Here is a 7470-nt window from a genome sequence, read left to right as displayed (position 1 = left end):
TCGCATCCTGGGGGACAAGATTGAAGGACCCAGTGAAAATAAGACAGTCCACGACGACGCACTGACTTTCTTCGATTAGCCTAAGTGGCTAACTCTCCTCTGAACAAAATTTTATGTTATCATACAAGATCAAATATTCATGTCGGGTAGATGTTAGCACATACCAGCTGATAAGTGCAACACTGCGCGCTTATATAACTAACTTGTCAATAAAGCAACTTTACATACACATCCAGCTGAAGGTCACACTTCTAAATCTGTCTCTTGAGGAGGAGAGAAGTCTGGTGAGGAGATACGAAATCTTAATTGGGCAAATTATATAAGAAAAGGCCATATGAGGGAATATTGCGACACACTAGAGAGATTTGAAACAATCATGTGTCAGGAAAACCTGCGCAACACATACATTCTCATTCCTTACAAGAATGACACATCATTGTTGATAACTCACTTATTTTTGTGATTTACCAAGTTAATCAATCTAAGGTTGAAAGTCAATCCAGATGACTTGATGTAGTGAAGTTATCTACTGTTAAAGTTCGCTCAGCAGTAAGTCTTTCCTTGTCTAGAAAAATAAATAGTCTGAACAAAACAGTATGACTCAGACTTTAGCGAGCCGCTAGTCAGACTAGGAATCGATGACCTAAATGAATTTATTATGACCGACACTCAGAATTTGGTAGATTCAAACTTGTCTGATATTATCCCAACACCTCATGACGTCGAGAAAGCGATAAATAACATGCCCATGCACTCTGCCCCAGGGCCAGACTCATGCAACTCCGTGTTCATCAAGAACTGCAAGAATCACCATCACGTGCTTTTAGCATTCTGTGGAGAGGGAGCATGGACACGGGGGCTATCCCAAATCTTCTAAAAACAGCAGACATAGCCCCACTCCACAAAGGGGGAAATAAAGCAATACCTAAGAACTACAGACCAACAATGCTAACATCTCATACCATAAAAATCTTTGAAAGGGTTCTAAGAAGCAAGATACCCATCAGTTACACAACCCAGGGCAATGTGGGTTTAGAGCAGGTCGTTCCTGCATGTCCCAGCTACTGGACCACTATGACAAGGTGCTGGATGCTCTAGAATACAAACAAAACGCAGATGTAATATACACAGACTTTCGAAAGCCTTTGACAAGTGTGGCCATGGTGCAATAACAGGAAAAGTTGGCAGATGGATCTATAATTTCCTAACAAACAGAACAGAAAGAGTAGTAGTCAACAGAATAAAGTCTGTAAGTCGCAGCACCATGTCTTTCTTTGCAGATGACACCCGAATTTGTATGAGTGTCCTCCATTGTTGACACTGCAAGACTCCAGGCGGACATCAACCAAATCTTTAAATGGGCCACAAAAAACAATATGAAGTTCAACGAAGAGAAATTTTAATTACCCCTATATGGAAAACGTGAAAAAATTAAAAATATATAGGAGTATAAAACATTCCAACCACACAATAGAGCGAGAAACTAATGTAAAGGACCTGGGAGAGATAATGTCAGAGGATCTCACTTTAAAGATCACAACATTGTATCTACCACATCTGCTAGAAAAATGACAGGATGGATAATGAGAACCTTCAAAACTAGGGATGCCAAGCCCATGATGACACTCTTCAGATCACTTGTTCTTTCTAGGCTGGAATATTGCTGCACACTAACAGCGCCTTTCAAGGCAGATGAAATCCTGGAAAATGTACAGAGAACCTTCACAGCACACATAAGTACGATAAAACATCTCAGTTACTGGGAACGGTTGAAGTTCATTGACTTGTATTCCCTGTAACACAGGTGGGAGAGATACTTGATTATATACACTTGGAAAACCTTAGAGGGATTAGTACCAAATTTGAACACGAAAATCACTCCCTACGAAAGCAAAAGACTTGGCAGGCGATGTAACATTCCCAATAAAGAGCAGTGGCGCCACTAGCACGATTAGAGACAACACAAAAAGTGTCAGGGGCCTAAGACTGTTCAACTGCCTCCCAGCATACATAAGGGGGATTACCAATAAACCCCTGGTTGTCTTCAAGAAGGCTTTGGACAGGCACCTGAAGTCAGTACCTGATCAGCCGGGCTGTGATTTGTAAGTCGGTTTATGTGCGGCCAACAGTAACAGCCTAGTTGACAAGGCCCTGATCCACCATGAAGCCTGGTCACAGACCGGGCCGCGAGGGCGTTGACCCCCGAAACCCTCTCCAGTATACTCCAGGTATCAACACCCCTCCTTCAGAGCGCAAGTACTGTACTTCCCACCTCGAGAACTTCAGCCCAGCTAACCAGTTTCCTTGAATCCTTCACAAATGTTACTTTTCTCACACTCCAACAACACGTAAAATCATTAAAGCCACTTGCTTCCACTCGCTCACTCACACTTGCTGGAAGTCTAAGTCTCTAGTAAGCAAAACCTTCTGAAGCCCTTCCCTCCAATATTTCCTTAGATGACCCCGTAACTTGTCTAACCTGTCTTCCTTCCAGTACAGATTTATACACCCTCCAGGTCATTTTATTTTGATCCATCCTCTCTAAATGTCCAAGTCACCTCAAAAAAACCCTCTTAGCTCTCTGTATAATGCTTTCAGTAACATCGCACCTCCTAGCAATCTCCAAGTTACGGATTCTCTGCATATTATTCACACCACACATTGCCCTCAGGCACGACATCTCCACTGCCTCCAGCCTTCTCCTTGTTGCAACATTCACCATCAATGCTGCACACACATATAAGAGTATTGGTACCACTATACTCTCATACATTCCCCTCTTTGCTGCCATGGATAATGTTCTTTGTCTCCACAGACTCCTCAGTGTTTCACTCACCTTTTTATCCATCAATTTTACCCACAGGGTCTAAAGCCAGCAACAAACAACAAAATACCTTTCATCCGTGGACTGCTTGCAGAGGCAAAGGCAATGTTCGCGGCTTTCACTGAGACCCACATAAAGGATCACTTGGACAATGAAATATGGATCCCAGGTTACAACCTATACAGATGTGACAGAGTGAACAGGCAAAAGGGGGGGGTTGGCCTGTACATTGCAGAGTCACTTGTTTGCACAGAACTGCTTAATGCCTCAAATGACGTAGTGGAAGTTTTAGCAGTAAAGGTCGAGAACCAAAACCTAGTCATTGTGGTAGTCTACAAGCCTCCGGATGCAACATCCCAGCAATTCCAGGAACAGCTGTTAAAAATTGACCACTGTCTGGAAAATCTTCCAGCTCCTGCACCCAACATCTTGCTCCTGGGGGATTTCAACTTAAGGCACCTAAAATGGAGGAATATAGCAAATAATATTGTTGCAGAAATAACACCAGGAGGCAGCTCTGATGAAAACTCACACTCACACGAGCTTTTAAATCTCTGCACAAAATTCAATTTAAACCAGCAAATAATAGAGCCTACTAGACTGGAGAATACACTAGACCTCATATTCACTAACAATGATGATCTGATAAGAAATGTCACCATATCAAAAACAATATACTCAGATCACAACATAATTGAGGTTCAGACATGTATGCGAGGAGCCCCAGACCGACAAAATGAGACTAGTCACGAGGGAGCATTCACCAAATTCAACTTCAATAACAAAAACATAAAGTGGGACCAAGTAAACCAAGTCCTAACCGATATAAGCTGGGAAGATATACTAAGCAACACAGACCCAAACTTATGCCTAGAACAGATTAACTCGGTGGCACTCGATGTATGCACAAGGCTTATTCCTCTAAGAAAAAGGAGGAGTAGATGTAAAATAGAAAGAGACAGGCGCTCCCTTTACAGGCGACGGAAAAGAATAACAGAGCGGCAAAAAGAGGTCAATATATCTGAAATGCGCAGGGAGACACTGGTCAGAGAAATAGCAAGCATCGAACTTAAGCTAAAAGAATCCTTTAGGAGTCAGGAATCGCGGGAAGAACTAAAAGCTATAAATGAAATCGAAAGAAACCCAAAGTATTTCTTCTCCTATGCCAAATCAAAATCGAGAACAACGCCCAGTATTGGGCCCCTACTTAAACAAGATGGGTCCTACACAGATGACAGCAAGGAAATGAGTGAGCTACTCAAGTCCCAATATGACTCAGTTTTTAGCAAGCCGCTAACCAGACTGAGAGTCGAAGATCAAAATGAATTTTTTATGAGAGAGCCACAAAATTTGATTAACACAAGCCTATCCGATGTTATCCTGACGCCAAATGACTTCGAACAGGCGATAAATGACATGCCCATGCACTCTGCCCCAGGGCCAGACTCATGGAACTCTGTGTTCATCAAGAACTGCAAGAAGCCCCTATCACGAGCCTTTTCCATCCTATGGAGAGGGAGCATGGACACGGGGGTCGTCCCTCAGTTACTAAAAACAACAGACATAGCCCCACTCCACAAAGGGGGCAGTAAAGCAACAGCAAAGAACTACAGACCAATAGCACTAACATCCCATATCATAAAAATCTTTGAAAGGGTCCTAAGAAGCAAGATCACCACCCATCTAGAAACCCATCAGTTACACAACCCAGGGCAACATGGGTTTAGAACAGGTCGCTCCTGTCTGTCTCAACTACTGGATCACTACGACAAGGTCCTAAATGCACTAGAAGACAAAAAGAATGCAGATGTAATATATACAGACTTTGCAAAAGCCTTCGACAAGTGTGACCATGGCGTAATAGCGCACAAAATGCGCGCTAAAGGAATAACAGGAAAAGTCGGTCGATGGATCTATAATTTCCTCACTAACAGAACACAGAGAGTAGTCGTCAACAGAGTAAAGTCCGAGGCAGCTACGGTGAAAAGCTCTGTTCCACAAGGCACAGTACTAGCTCCCATCTTGTTCCTCATCCTCATATCCGACATAGACAAGGATGTCAGCCACAGCACCGTGTCTTCCTTTGCAGATGACACCCGAATCTGCATGACAGTGTCTTCCATTGCAGACACTGCAAGGCTCCAGGCGGACATCAACCAAATCTTTCAGTGGGCTGCAGAAAACAATATGAAGTTCAACGATGAGAAATTTCAATTACTCAGATATGGTAAACATGAGGAAATTAAATCTTCATCAGAGTACAAAACAAATTCTGGCCACAAAATAGAGCGAAACACCAACGTCAAAGACCTGGGAGTGATTATGTCGGAGGATCTCACCTTCAAGGACCATAACATTGTATCAATCGCATCTGCTAGGAAAATGACAGGATGGATAATGAGAACCTTCAAAACTAGGGAGGCCAAGCCCATGATGACACTCTTCAGGTCACTTGTTCTATCTAGGCTGGAATATTGCTGCACTCTAACAGCACCTTTCAAGGCAGGTGAAATTGCCGACCTAGAAAATGTACAGAGAACTTTCACGGCGCGCATAACGGAGATAAAACACCTCAATTACTGGGAGCGCTTGAGGTTTCTAAACCTGTATTCCCTGGAACGCAGGAGGGAGAGATACATGATTATATACACCTGGAAAATCCTAGAGGGACTAGTACCGAACTTGCACACGAAAATCACTCACTACGAAAGCAAAAGACTTGGCAGACGATGCACCATCCCCCCAATGAAAAGCAGGGGTGTCACTAGCACGTTAAGAGACCATACAGTAAGTGTCAGGGGCCCGAGACTGTTCAACTGCCTCCCAGCATACATAAGGGGGATTACCAACAGACCCCTGGCAGTCTTCAAGCTGGCACTGGACAAGCACCTAAAGTCAGTTCCTGATCAGCCGGGCTGTGGCTCGTACGTTGGTTTGCGTGCAGCCAGCAGCAACAGCCTGGTTGATCAGGCGCTGATCCACCAGGAGGCCTGGTCACGGACCGGGCCGCGGGGGCGTTGACCCCCGAAACTCTCTCCAGGTCTCTCTCCAGGTAATCGTTTTTCATCGACCCATCTACTTACAAGTCCACTCACAAATATCTGAACACATCACTTCCTCCATACTCCCTCCTTCCAATCTGATATCCAGTCTGTCATTACCTAAAGTTTTTGCTCTTTGCTTTATTTGCTTTTAATTTCCTTCTTTTACATACCCTCCCAAATTCGTCCACCAACCTCTGCAACTTCTTTTCAGAATCTTCCAAAAGCACAGTGTTATCAGCCTCACTATCCTCGTAAAAACCTAACTGCTTTCAGAAAACTACCACCCTTTACATACATTTGCAACATTGCTTCCCTATCCACCCAAATTCATAACTGCAACAAATACCTGTTTACGCTTATCTAAATACTGTTCACATATTTGCTTCATTGTAAACAATTTAAATACACATCCCCCTCCTTTCCTGAAGCCTTCTTGTTCATCTGTAATCCTGCTCTCTGTCTTACTCTTAGTTCTTTCAATAATGACTCGACCATACACCATACCAGGTATTCTCAAAAGGCTTATGCCCCTGTAATTTTTATCTCCTTTGCCTTTATACAAAGGAACTATGAATGCTCTCTGTCAATACCAAGGTACCTTCTTCTCGTTCATACAATTATTAAATAAAAGCATCAACCATTCCTCACAAGCTTTTAACATTTCTGTCTTGATCCCAACAATCCCTGCCACTTTACCCCCCCCCTCCCTTTCATTTTACCCACAGCTTTACACACCTCCTCACTCCAGAAAGATATTATAACTTCCTGGTTAATGCATGAAATTACAGCCTCCCTATCTTCATCAACAATTAACAGTTCCTCAAAATATTCCCTCTATCTTCCCATTACCTCTAATACCCCATCTAATAACTCTACTCTTCTATTTTTAGCTGTCAAATCCATTTGTTCCCTAGGCTTCCTCAGCTTGTTAATCTCACTCCAAAACTTTCTCTTATTCTCAGCAAAATCTGATGACAACATTTCACTCACTCTCTTTCATTTGCTCTCCTTTTACATTCCTTAACCATTCTCTTTTTCTTTCAATATACTCCTCCCTTCTTATATCACTTCTTATATCATATCCTAACTTTTTCTCTCTTACTACTCTTTTATCTTATCATTCCACCCAACGCTCTTCCTTCCCCCACCCACCTTTCTATATCCACAAACTTCTCCTGAACACACTAACACTGTAATTTTTAAATCTTCCCCACTACCCCATATATATATATATATATATATATATATATATATATATATATATATATATATATATATATATATATATATATATATATATATATATATATATATGTCGTGCCGAATATGTAAAACTGGTCAATTGGCAATAACTCAATTAAAATTAAGTCCTTTCTAAAAAATTTTCTTATACGTTTAAAGATATATTTTTCTCATTAATGTTGATGCAAAAATTTATAATTTTGCACCAAAAGGAACTTAGAAAACTTACCTAACCTTATTACAACAAGCGCAATTTATTTTAGCCTAACCCAACTAAATATATGTTAGATTTGTTTACAATAAATTAATACTAAACAAACACAGTGAAATATATTTTTTTTCGTTAGGTTCAGAATGATT

The sequence above is a fragment of the Cherax quadricarinatus genome, chromosome 34, assembly GCF_038502225.1.
Source record: "Cherax quadricarinatus isolate ZL_2023a chromosome 34, ASM3850222v1, whole genome shotgun sequence".
Lineage (NCBI taxonomy): Eukaryota > Metazoa > Arthropoda > Malacostraca > Decapoda > Parastacidae > Cherax > Cherax quadricarinatus.
The sequence above is the reverse complement of the archived record's forward strand: the minus strand, read 5'-3'. Positions refer to the sequence as shown.